A 13,447-nucleotide genomic window follows, 5' to 3' on the forward strand; every position below is an offset into this window, starting at 1 on the left:
TTGAAAGTCGTTTGAACCATTATTTTTATTCCATTTTTTGTCTTTGTTTTTACAAATAATAAACAATTCATTAACACTGGTAACTTAAGATAATATAAAAGCGGTTGATTATGAGTTTTATTGTATTCATATGCTATCTCGTCCAATATATATCACCTTCAGATTTGAGTATTATAAGTGTACTCGAGCAGATTCTAAAGAACAAAACCATTTTTTTCATATTTTTTATATTAAATATGGTTTTATTTTTATTCATCGTTAATATTACATTTTGCATATGTTACTTTCCAAAACAACCATAAACTTACGTCAACATTAGTTATTGTAATAACTCTTATGTATCAATAACTGATTTTTTATGGCATTGCTGACGTACATATTCTTCTTGATTAGTTGAATGGCAACCTATAACATATCTGTAGCAATTTTTACTACAATGAAATCTGTTTTGCCTATAAAAATATTATGATTGTTATCACTTTAAAGATATATAGCAACTACAAATAATAAAATACTAGTTCACGTTTCTCAAATAGGCACGACTTCATTAGATATTTGATTTGTTTTTTTTTGTACTGTAATTATTATTTGTAATTTGTAATTATTATTAACGAGTGAATCTAGTGATCAAATCTAAGTGATTAAGGGACCGATTCTGCCGCATAACAGAAAAATTGTTACGGCAAGGCCATGTTATAAAGAACTTTCTATACTAAATATTGAAAAAGCCATATGGTTGGTGTGCAGTCAGGCGTATTTCTCAGATTGGGGACGTCCATTAATCACGTGAGCGAGTTTTTAAGGATTTTTGGACCCCAAACATCACGTGTATTTTCAGTTACGTGATAAAACTGTAAATTTTTTTAATTTTGTTTGAAAATGTTTGATTTTTTAAAAAAAAATTCAGTTAAAAATAAATACACGTGATATCTTACTATACCCCTCCCTCTCCCAGGTGATATTTTGTGATTTTTTGTCAGACCCCCCCTTCCCCTAAAAACCTAACCTGATTAATGGTCGCCCCCTTGTCAGATAGAATACCTAAGCTAGAAACCGCGCAAATGTCAAAAAAAACTGTCTTAGATAACAGTGTGTTTCTGACACAGCTTCATAACTTAAGTTACAAGTGATGTTGCTGTTTATGTGTAAAACGCCTGAATGCACAGCAATTCAGCAGACTTGTGACAATGTTCAGTATGATTTAGTAGCATAATGTATGGAATTTGGAGCGTAACATAGCCTTGCCATAACATTTTTCTGTTATGCGGCAAGATTGATCCCTAAATCTAGACTTTTACAACAAAACCAATAACGTAACGTAAGACGTAAGTTAGGTTGAGACGCTTTGCAATCCATATGATTGTAGTGTTGACAGTTGATCGCGAGTATACATGTCTACATTCACATGACGACCTCAACCAATCACATCAACTCGTTTTGAATCAGTATTTTTGGCGTAAAGCATTTCCGTTACATTTTCGCTGAGTTACCCCCTAGTCGCCCCTAAAGAATTTTTACTTAAAAAATATTCATGTTTTTGTTACTTATACTGACATTGTTATTAATAATATATGATATGAAATATTACACACAATCCACAAAGACTATATTTTATTGAAATAAATAGACATTATAAAATAATAAAATAAATATTTATTAATATATTAAAATTCAAAATCACTAATTCTACAAAAATTACAATATCATTACAAATAACTATGTTACAATAATTTTGATAAATTATTCTTGAAATTAAGTTAGTGATAATATTAATTATATGTAATTAATAATTTAACAAATTTAACATGAAATATAATTAATAACAAAAATCACACCAAAGAATTATCTAAATGTAATCAAAATAGTATATCTGCGTTTTTGTATAGCGCGCACAAATTTCATCAATGTTAAAGTTTTATTATTTGTTACTCATCCCAATATTTCAAATTCAATATAATGATATTAAATAGTAGTTTGGCCGAAAACCGGTCCATGGTATGAGAGCACCACATTCTCTGTTTATTATTTTCATTACAGTTTTATTAACACTAATCATCTGTTATTCACTCTTATGAATTTTTCTTTCAATTTTTTTAGTACATTTGAATAAGCCCTATGATAAGATCTGTGCCATTCAAAATAGCATCCAAAATCAATTATCCGATTAGCAATTTCCATCTTAATTTTGCCATTCGTTACAATGATAGCTCGAGATATAATATCCTACACTATACATGACACCACCCTCCATAAAAAAATTCCTTACTCATATTTTTTAATAATTACCTTTTCTATTCGCGTTCTATAAATTTCTTCGACGATTCCACACTCATGTGTTCATTAAAAGCCGAACCAAGTTGTTTATTACAAATAAAATATTATTTAATACAATCTATTTTAATTGATAATAACATTCACAAAATCTGCACTTAAACATCTGTCATCAACAAATTCGAATATTGGGTTAGTTTCTATGGAAACTGCGTAGATTTACACGCCGTAGGCATGTTTCTTTACACGCCTGATGTCGTAGCATAATTTTTACATAACAAAGGAGCGATAATCGCCGTGTTAAATAAAACATTCTTTATGTATTACCACTCCCTTATGTGTATAATGTCGCGCTCTTTCATGATTTTTAATATGTTTTTGTGTTTTGATTCACACAACAAAATTTGCAGTGATACTACTTTTCCTGTTTTAAAGATTTTCCGTAATTTGAATATTTTAACTGACACTTTTATTTGTAATATGCAATCTAATTTTATTTGATGGCACTAATTGCTTAGTCTCGACGTCGTAGACTATGTTGTTCATTTAATAATTAGATTATAGTTGCGTAATGTTTACTCTACTTATTGGCCGCCTGCTAAGAGGGCTATCCGTCTCTATATTTAGATTAAAAATAGAACTTGTAGCATGCTCTAGTTATTGGATTAAGTCACATTGCATTTGCCAAAAGAATTTATTAATAAATTAACTCTCTAATTAACCTACAGTCAAGTATAAATCAAAAGGTATGTAGTAGAGATGGTAACTCACTCCGGAGTTATCACTCCGATACAACTCCTCCCTCGGAGTGAATCCGAGTGGAGTTGTCTCACAGGATTTGTTATATCCGACTTCCCTAAATTGGTACTAAATCTGTTAACATATGTAGATATTCGCTTAAGATTTTTTAATGATGCAAAGATTTGGGTCGAAAAAAGTGATCTTTTTCTCGTCTCACAGGTTACAGCCAGTGTTAAGGCTTTCCAGGTATATAATGTCTCAAAATAATGCTATTTTGTATTCTCTATTCTGTATACGATAATGTTTGTCCGTAAATGAGCTCTTTCAATGGTATACAACCAGCTAAAAATATTTAGTATTGTATTGTAACTTTTACACAATTATGATTTTATAATTGTGTAAAAGTAATAGGATGCTAATCAAACTACCTGATGTATAATCAATTCTTGAAAAAGAAATAATAAAAGAATGTGAGGTATTATTGTTTTGTGAAAAATATTATACACAAAGATTTGTTCTTATTTCATATATAAGGTTCACTGCATTATTTTCATATAAAAATAACCACATTCAAAGAATTCTATATTTTCTCTTCAAAAATAATTACAAAATTGATTTTAATTCTCAAGTTTTTTGTCAATTTGAGAATTGTATGCATATTGAAATGCATAAAATAGTAATTATTATAATAAAATGAACAAAAATGTTTGAACTATTTGTAAACTATTTTCAAAGTCTTAATAAATCCTTAGAACAACACACTAGAGAACACATTTGGGCCAAGTATTATGTTTCAAAGTTGTCGGAGTTGTGGAGTTGTTAAGTGGATATAACTCCTCTCTGAAGCGGAGTCGAATCCTAACCGATCTGGCTTCGGATATTATAAGCCCATCTCTAGTATGTAGCAATTTGAAGATATTTCAGGAAGCAGTTATGTTCAATGTTCGATTGAAATTGATATTGAGAATAATACATCACAAAATTTATATGAGCTTCTTTGACAAAAAAAATATTTTTATTATCTTTCATAGCCTAAATTGATACTTGACTGTAGGTTAATTAGAGTTTTAAACAGATAAAAAAATGTAATTTTAATTTCAGTTCATTTTGTAATAAAACTATGTTAGAATTACCAACTATGTAATTTAAATTTGAATACTTTGATGTATAAGTTTGATATAAGCCTGAAATAATATTTACTGTGTTTTTCTTACGAATAGATCAATAATATTGCTTTCTTTTTATTCCAAAATAGTTTATAAAGTTCCGCCTACATCATCGTATTCTTATGTGGAACCAGGATTTGCAGATGTTGATATTTCGAACTTTGAACAACCAAGTCGGGATGATATTGGACGAAGGCGTCAGCACATAAACTTTGAAGCAAATGATCACGTGAGTTAATATTTAGTAATATTATTTTATGAATTAGCAAAATTCAACAATGTACTTAGGAAAGAGATCATCTACAAATTTTAGAATTTAAATATGATTTCCAATAATATATGTATTATATATGCATAAATAATGCCACACAGGCTTAACAATAGTTTTCAAAATCAAAATTAATACTTTTTGAAGCCCATACAGATGTCTGCGTTATATATAAGGTTCACACGCGATTGAAGTAAAACTTATTTGCTACTGGTATTTAAGTAAAAATAAATACATCACATAACAATTTTGAATAATGTTTATTAGTAATAAGGTTATATTCGTGATGCACACATTTATTAGTGTCAACCATTATACACATTTATATAATGATAAATTGTAAATTATATATTTCTTATTAATACATATTTTTATTAACTTAAAAATATGTATAATATTTAAAAACAATAATGCAATTAAAGTCATACTTCAAATATGACATGATCGGTTTGTCATTGTAATTAGCATTTAGAAATGAACCTTCATTAGAGAAATGAAGTAATTGCTGCATAATAAATTCTATAATATTCGTTCACACAGTGGATTATGTTAAACAACGCCTAAACAAATTTTGTTTTCGCAACTTCACTCATCATGTAATTGTGTTTGAAGAACTTCATGTAATTAAAATTAACATACATTCATTGGCTGCTTGTATTTTTTTTACTTTTTTGCGATGGCGATATAATCTCATTCTTTGAACAGCTGTAACATCTGTTTTGCCTAAAAATTGGTAGAAACTACGAATATTATAGAAATAATTTCTAATGAATAAACTTACGTTTAGTTGTTTAATTTTTTTATTATAATTTATTATAATTTGTTTTATTATTATCAAGGAACAGGGTTAAATATTTTTCTGATTCAGGCATTTTTCATTAAATCAAGATTTGTACTACGATGTAACTTTAAAATGTTTATTTATCTATGCCGATTTCCTTGTTGATGTCGGTGCGCATACAACGATGATGCCGGTATGCATACAACGACAGATCGCTATTCACATACACGACGACTAATCACAATCGACCCGTATAGAAATGATCTCATCAAGACCGAATAACGAACAGTTCGGTCTTTCATTGCATTTGTCTTTCATTGCGCCTAAAGAAGTTTCACTTAAAAAAAATATCTCAGCCTGAAAACTTCTAAAAAAATTGCGATCAGACGCCAAAAACAATCTGATTTTACTTGATATCTTATTTCAAAGCATGCTAATAACCTCCATCGTGTAATGGAAATTCAATTCCTGGTTATTCGAATTGAGTAGCTTTTGTTCTATAAATACTTGGAAACAAAACTAAAATCGGCTCGTGTCATAAAGGTTTCTTTCAATCAATAATATGAATTGACGTTTAATTACATGTAACAACGCGATATGGTAATGTGAATAAAACAATGCATCGAAAATATGTAATATTATACTATAACAAAACTAGCGGGGCATGGCATCGTGCCTTATAGCAAATTGCTGGAACTTCCTGTAACAAAAATTGAAATTTTGAAAAAATATTTAATTTTTTAACTTCCTGAAGCTTCCTTTCCGCAAAAAAATCAAAAATGAATTTTATTTATATATCTTTGCGTTTCAGAGATTTCTGAACATTTTAGCATACTGTAGAAAAAATGGATGAGTGTATGTGTGTGTGTGTGTGTGTATGTGTGCGGATACAAATTTTTGTCGACGATTTCGGGAACACGGTTCAACCGATTTTAATTATTCAAAAATAATTCGATTGCTGTTGATAAGGAAACGTGCTGATTAGTTTTTGGCATAGGCAGGTTTAGCCGTTTCGCAGATACCGGGCAAAAAGTGCCACAAACGGTAACTCAGTTTTTAACAGAACGGAGTGCCGGATTTTAATAATTCAAAAATTATTTTACTTGTATTGACAAGATGAACAACTGATTAAATTGTCACAAAGGCAGGTCTAGAGGTTTCGGAGATCTAGTGAAAAAAGTAAAAAAAATGCCATTTGGCGGTCAAAAATGATCATTAGACATATGCACATAAAATTATCAGATAATTTTATTTACATTCCTATGGGTTCCGTACCAATGTTTATTCGTTAGACGGCGACGCGGCGCTTTTGCGCTTCGATATTTTATCTCTATGCAGTTAAAGCAGTACGATTGCTTTAAAAAAAAGTTCAGAACAAAATATTTTAAAATGAAAAAAACATTTTTTTCAAAAAGTCTTTTTTACAAACAAATAAGTTTTTTTCAAAAATTTATAGTTAATTATAATTATAATATGGTATAAAATATAATTTTTTTAAAGTAATTTTTTTTCAAAAATGTTATTTTTTTTTAAAAAAAAAAAATTTTGGTACGAGAAGTTTCAGCAATTTGCCTTAAGGCACGATGGCATGCGCCCCACTAGTTTTTGAATACTATGAAAAAATTATATTTTTGAGAATTTTGAATTTTTTTTTGTAAAATTTTAACTTTTTTACAATGCTGATCATAAATCGAAGGGCGTAAGCGCCGCGTCGCTACCTTGCTGATCAACATTAGTACGAAAATAAAATTTGTACTTCTTATTAAAATCTCTATGAGATATCTGATAATTGGATGTGCGTGTGTCTAAGGATAATTTTTTATTATTTTTTCAAAAGTTTAATCCGTTCCGCATTTTGTCAGTACAAATATAATGTTTCTTGAATCATTCAAATTGCTCGCTTCGTTCGTTCAAAAACTGAATGGCTGTTTTTGGCACTTTTTGTCCCGTATCCTCAAAACGATAGGACCTGCCTTTGCCAAAAACTAATCAGCACGTCTTTCAATGTTTTTTCAATGATTCAAATCAGTTAATCGTCGACGAAAATTTGGATCCGCACACACACACACATACATCAATTTTTTTCTAATGCATGTCAAACAGTTCAGAGACTTGTGAAAGGTAAAGATATATAGAAATTTTCATTTTTAAATTTTAAAGAGGGGTTAAATATGAGCATAGAGCACATTGAATATGGTCTGGAAATATCTGTTACTTTAACTAGTCATTCCTAAAACACCTAACTTTGTTATAATAATTAGATGTATGCCTGGAAACCTTTCAGCAGTTTTCATTAACCTCTCCTTTTCATTTTTTGGTTTAAACTGTTGTTAATAAAGCTAACGCGAGGGAATAAATTTCTCCTTGCATCTTCTGCATAAATACATATATTATCGCATATTTATTTGCAAAATAACAGTACACAACTGTATTTACTTCCAGTAAATATGACTGTATTACGTGCAGTGGAAAATGTGTCAGCGTCGTGTTGACTACTTCATTTATTATATCTGTATTCACTTGAGTAAATATATAAATCTATATTTGAACACGTTCTACAAACTATGAATCTTAGAGCATTGTTTTGAAATGAATTATAAGTAATTATACACAATGTAAATGTAGGTATTATACGTGTTACATATAAAGCGTGTTTTTTTTTTTCAAATGGCGAAATATATATGATAAAAGTATTCATCGATCCAATAATTAAAACAAATTTAATAAAGGAAAATATTATTATACAAGCAAACGTCTCGAATCTTGGTTTGACCAAAAAATGACAAAAATATTTATAACAATCAAAAATATGAACACCAATTAATACAACACATAGTTGTTAAACAAAAAATTTTTAATAACTCAATATTGAATCAAAATAAATAAAATAGATGAAAAGACCTACAAAATCTTCAATAATCGATGCATGTTGACCGTTTGAAACATTGTTCGCAAGTCAAGTTTGATTTAATATTGAGCTATTAATTTTTTTTGTTTTAACCCATTCGAGATGGCGATTTTTTTTGAACGCGGTCTTCAGGAGCAATTTTTTTTGTTTTACTTTTTATTTATAAATAAAATAAAAAAATCATGGTCACTTCGGAAATCACCCAATTCGTAAGCAAATCTGCATAAATAAGATGATTGCACACCGTGTGTGCAACTGGCTCCTCAGAAAATAGAAATACATAATTAAAATAGACATTTAATTTAAAAATAATTAGATCATATAAAATCGTTACGTTGCTTTCAATAATGCAAGGAAAATTTTTAAGAAATAGTAACAAGTCAAAAAAACAAGTTGAATAGAGGAGAAAATAATATAAACAAAAAATATTTTTTTAGAAAAATGTCTAAAGGTAAAAAGTAATGTAACTCAGTAATGAAAAAGAAATACAATTTGTAAATACATTTTTAGAAAAAATGCACATTGGTTCTACATTGATATTTTCTAAAAATGTAGATTTCGAATTTCCAAACAAAATGTTTTGTTTTGGTACGCAATAAAACCAATGCCAAATTTTGTTTTTCTATACTTTACAGATACTATTAATTCAAAAAAAATGTATCTGGACGACTATTTTACTCATTGTCAGAATAACTGATAATTGCTCATTATTATTATTGCACACACAGTGTGCAACCGGTCTTATAATAGCCTCGGAAAGCAATTGCACACACGGTGTGCAGTCGTTTTAAAAAATTTAAATTATGGTATGGGATGTACCAGCAATTTGTCTTAAGGTACGACGTTGCCATGCCCCGCTAGTTTTTATAATAATTTAGTTTTTTTTCCGTCTTAGAATTCGAAACTTTCAAACATAGAGTTGTTGAATCAGTTTTAAATTTTGCTCGACTGTTGATTAGCGCTTTATTCCAAAGTACTGTGAACAAGGCACTAGTCATATATAAAAATGGAGCTCTCTTTCAAATGTCTTAGTAAAACTCGAAAACGGCTAAACCGATTTGGCCAGTCTTAGTCTTGAAAAATTCATGCCAATCCAGAGATGGTCGGAAAGGTGAGATATTATTTCAAAATCGCGTAGAAACTTTACATTTTTAATTTGAAAATTTTTGTAGAAGCGTAATTTAAATAAAACAATGGACGCTGGCTAATACTTGAAATGTCAAACGTTTTTGACAGATGATGTTTAATTACTTTTAATAAGATGTCTTATGTGAATATTATTTAATTATGATTAAATTGTAGTAAGTAGTTTTATTCGTAGTTATATTTATACATGAAAACGTTATTAAACGGGCCGCAAGTGTTACTAGAAACTCAAAATATCAACTTTTTTGAAATGTTAATATGAAAATGCACTTTTTGGCATATTTTTCTCAAACACGATGCTCTGAAAGATCTCATTTATATACTTATATACACATTGGTATTTATAAAAGATTTTCTCGGTTATATTATTTTTTATTTATGTTATTTAAATTCAGAACCTAAATTTGGTGTCGATCACAAGGACATTTTGTCGAATAACATTTTCCCAGTTATAATTTCTCAGAATTTATCGAAGAATAGATAGTAATATATGAAGGTCCGGGATTGAAAAAAACCATCACCGATGTGTCAAAAACCAGCAAAGTTAAGCATTGTTTAACAACAATACTTGAAAAGTAGGGGGAAAATGCGTTATTTGTTGTGATATAATTGTTTTGTTTTCACTATATAGTGTTTATATTTGCTCGAAGTCAAAGTGGACCTTTGTGCCTCGCCCTGCTCTACATATATACTTTTTATTAAATTTACTTTAATTCATCAAATGTTACTTGAAACTTTTCAAAAAGCAGGTCAAAGAAGAAATACTTAATTCATTTTTTATCTCTCCTCGCAGAAATTTGAAAATTTTGTATAAGCACAGTAGTATTATTTACAATTATACACAAAATACAGAATCCAAAAAGAATCTGAAAAACTTGAAACGTAATCAATAAGTGTAATGACAAAATATAGACAAACTAATGGGGTTTATTGTTTTTATAATACAATACCTTATACAATTAAAGGATTAATATTTTTGATTCTTTAGAAATCGTTTAGAATATACCTAACTTAGCGAAACAACGTTTGCCGGGTCAGCTAGTTATTAAATAAAAATAATTTTGAACAAACGATTACTAGTAACCATTTACAAATGAGTGTACATTTCCTTCATTGGGAACACGTCTTAACTACAACGTGCTCCTTTCGCACAGAAATGTCTAATTTGTTCTACCTGCTTCATTTTTGATACCAAAGCGTCGATTACTCAAATCACTTCGGACCGTGGTCGCAGGCGGATTCGAACGCTCGACCCTGCGCTTTGCGACGGTTAACACGACGCGGCGCGCTAACCGTCTACGCCACGCTGACTCGAACTTGAATGAATTTATTAACGAAACGGTTTTGTATTTATAAAAGTTCAGAGCGTTCTTATAATAGAGATTCGCAATTTGTGGGTACTTATATATTAAATTATATCAGAACGGTATTTTTCATGAATAACTAAAAATAATTTATTATTATTTAACTTCCCGTAGGGCAAGTTATAGTAATCGCAAAAAAATCGAAAATGAAAATTTTTATATATTTTTATGTTTCAGAGGTTTCTGAACATTTTGGCATACCTTAGAAAAAATGGATGTATGTGTGTGTGTGTGTGTGTGTGCGTGTATGTATGTGTGTGCGGATACAAATTTTCGTCGACGATTTCGGGAACACGGATGAAGCGATTTGAATAATTAAAAAAACATTCGATTCGTATTGATAAGAAGACGTGCTGATTAGTTTTTGGTGAAGGCAGGTCTAGCCGTTCCGAAGATATGGCGCAAAAAGTGTCAAAAACGTTAACTCAGTTTTTAAGAGAATCGAGCGTCCGATTTGAATAATTCAAAAAACATTTTACTTGTATTGACAAGATGAAGAATTGGTCAAATTTTCATGAAGGCGGGTCTAGCGGTTTCGGAGATCTAACAAAAAAAGTAAAAAAAAGCCATTTGGCGGTCAAAAATGAACATTAGACATATGTACATCAAATTATCAGATATTTTATAGAGATTTTAACAATAAGTATAAATTTTGTTTACATTCCTATGGGTTCCGTACCAATGTTTACGCGTTAGACGGCGACGCGGCGCTTACGCGCTTCGATATTTCATCTTTATGCAGTTAAAGCAGTACGACTGCTTTGAAAAAAAGTTCAGAATTTCCAAAATAATTGTTTCTCAAAAAACTTCCTGGTTTTATTGATTTTTGGATTCATTGTTCGAAGCTCTACAATATGTGCATCTTACATATAAAATTTTTCTGTAATTATCAATGTAAAGATACTCCTCCTGAACGATTATTCGGATTTTGATAAATCTTTCTGAAGTTTGTTAAGATTAAGATAAGATATTAAAAAATGAAATAAAATGGCAAAAACGACTTGCCATTATTTGACATTGAAAATAGTTTGACTAATTAGAACTGTCACCTGCCAGAAATTTCAATTCAATATGAGCCTAGACAATATTAGAATATAATATATCCATAAATATGAATAAGAAAAATGTAATGTTTACATTATTATTGCCAAAAAACCAAATCTTGCTTTTTAAGTTTTTTTCTATTACACAAATATTAGAGTTATGATTGTTTAAAGATTGCGCGGTAGTGCAATCAGTATCTCTTTCGAGCCCTTTAACCCTTTGTCGTTCAAAATAAGAGAAGTAACGGTAAAATTTTGATAAAGAAAGTCGAAGGTCTATTAATTACATTTAAAATAGCATTATATAAGTTCTGATAAAATCAGAATTAAAAGAGTTATAATTCAATTAATGCGGTGACATTAACCTTCCCGGGGGTGGTGACGGAGTGCAAATTGTTTTCACTTCTGAACTTAAGGTTAAGATAAGCTAAGGGTAACTCAAGGGTATCATGCAAGTTGGAGTATAGTAAAAAAAATTACAGTTATTTTTCTCTTCATTTACTGCACTTAATCTAGTTGATCGTAGATTAAATAGTGCACATATGAACAGGTTTTGACAAACTAATTCACTTAAAATATGAACTTAAGTAATAGTGTATATTGAATTACTAGTGAGGAGAATGTAATTTAAAATTTATAATTACTGAAAACCAGTTAAAATTAGTTTTGGGTGAAAAAATTCAAAGTTATGTTGTACCTTTACCCTATATACTATATATTAGGTTGTCAAATATCTCCCATCCGCCTTTTTGTATTATAAACCAATAGCAAAAAAGCGGAAGGGAGATATTTGACAACCTAATATTAATTCTTTCTGAATTTGTTATACTGTTTAATGCACTGCAATTTCCAATACGTATATCCTATACGTATTGTATTATACGTAGATCATAATTAACTAGTTGGTTTGGTATTTAGCCTTGAGACAAGTTACATGAACTTCCCGATATGTGTAATTAATCGACTTAATCAATAAAAAATAATTTAATTGATGAGTGATTAGAAATATTCCGAGTGGATTCATTACACATGATTGAAAACGAACGAACACTTTCACTTGGAGTATTTTCTAATAGCAAATTTTCAAAAATCACCAGTTTTTATAATTGAACCAGTTTCCATAGGACTTTAATGGTTTACTATGTTCATTAAAACCAAGTGCTCTATCGTTATACCAAGTAAATCGTGTAATTTTAATTTTAACAAACGTCAAAAAAACTACTCATTTTCTTAATCTTTGATTAATTTTTAAAATTAAACTACTTGTCGTAAGGCCGTGATATTTCAGTAAGTTCTATAAGACCATGATATATATCGCCAAAAAAAGTTCCATGAAAATCTGCTTAATTTTTTTTTCAACAGTTAATTACAAGAAAACGGCTCGGTAGATTTTCACCTAAAACTAATCAGTATCATTCCCAACTAATATCTTTCGAACAGTTTTTGATTTTTTAAAATCGATTCGGTAGTTTGAGCTTGAATGAGGACGAAAAGTTTAACACTTATTTTCAAATTACAAAGAAACGGCTGGGCAGATCGTCTCACAAAACTGACAAACGATATTCCTCATTGAGATACATCAAATGGCTTTTAAATTTCTGAAATCGGTTCAGGCGTTTTTGAGAAAACGTCGATCAAAGGTTTAATTTTGTCAAATGCCAAAGAAACGATACTAATTTTTGCGAACTTTGACGATTTTTCAGAATTAAACGACTTGTCGTAGGGCCCGTAATATTTTAGTATGATCTAGAACAGGGCT

General features: G+C 29.7%; 1 protein-coding gene across 1 annotated transcript in view; it reads left to right on the forward strand.

Annotated features, from left to right (window-relative positions):
• Positions 1-4,264: 4,264 nt before the first annotated feature.
• Positions 4,265-13,447, forward strand: part of LOC113375261 (hexosaminidase D) — a gene marked incomplete in the record, with an annotated part of 38,130 nt that continues 28,947 nt past the window's right edge. The window contains 1 exon segment of the mRNA XM_026615206.1: positions 4,265-4,407.

Source organism: Ctenocephalides felis, unplaced genomic scaffold (genome assembly GCF_003426905.1).
Source record: "Ctenocephalides felis isolate EL2017-DRISC unplaced genomic scaffold, ASM342690v1 CF-g0.4_SCAFFOLD_00845, whole genome shotgun sequence".
NCBI lineage: Eukaryota > Metazoa > Arthropoda > Insecta > Siphonaptera > Pulicidae > Ctenocephalides > Ctenocephalides felis.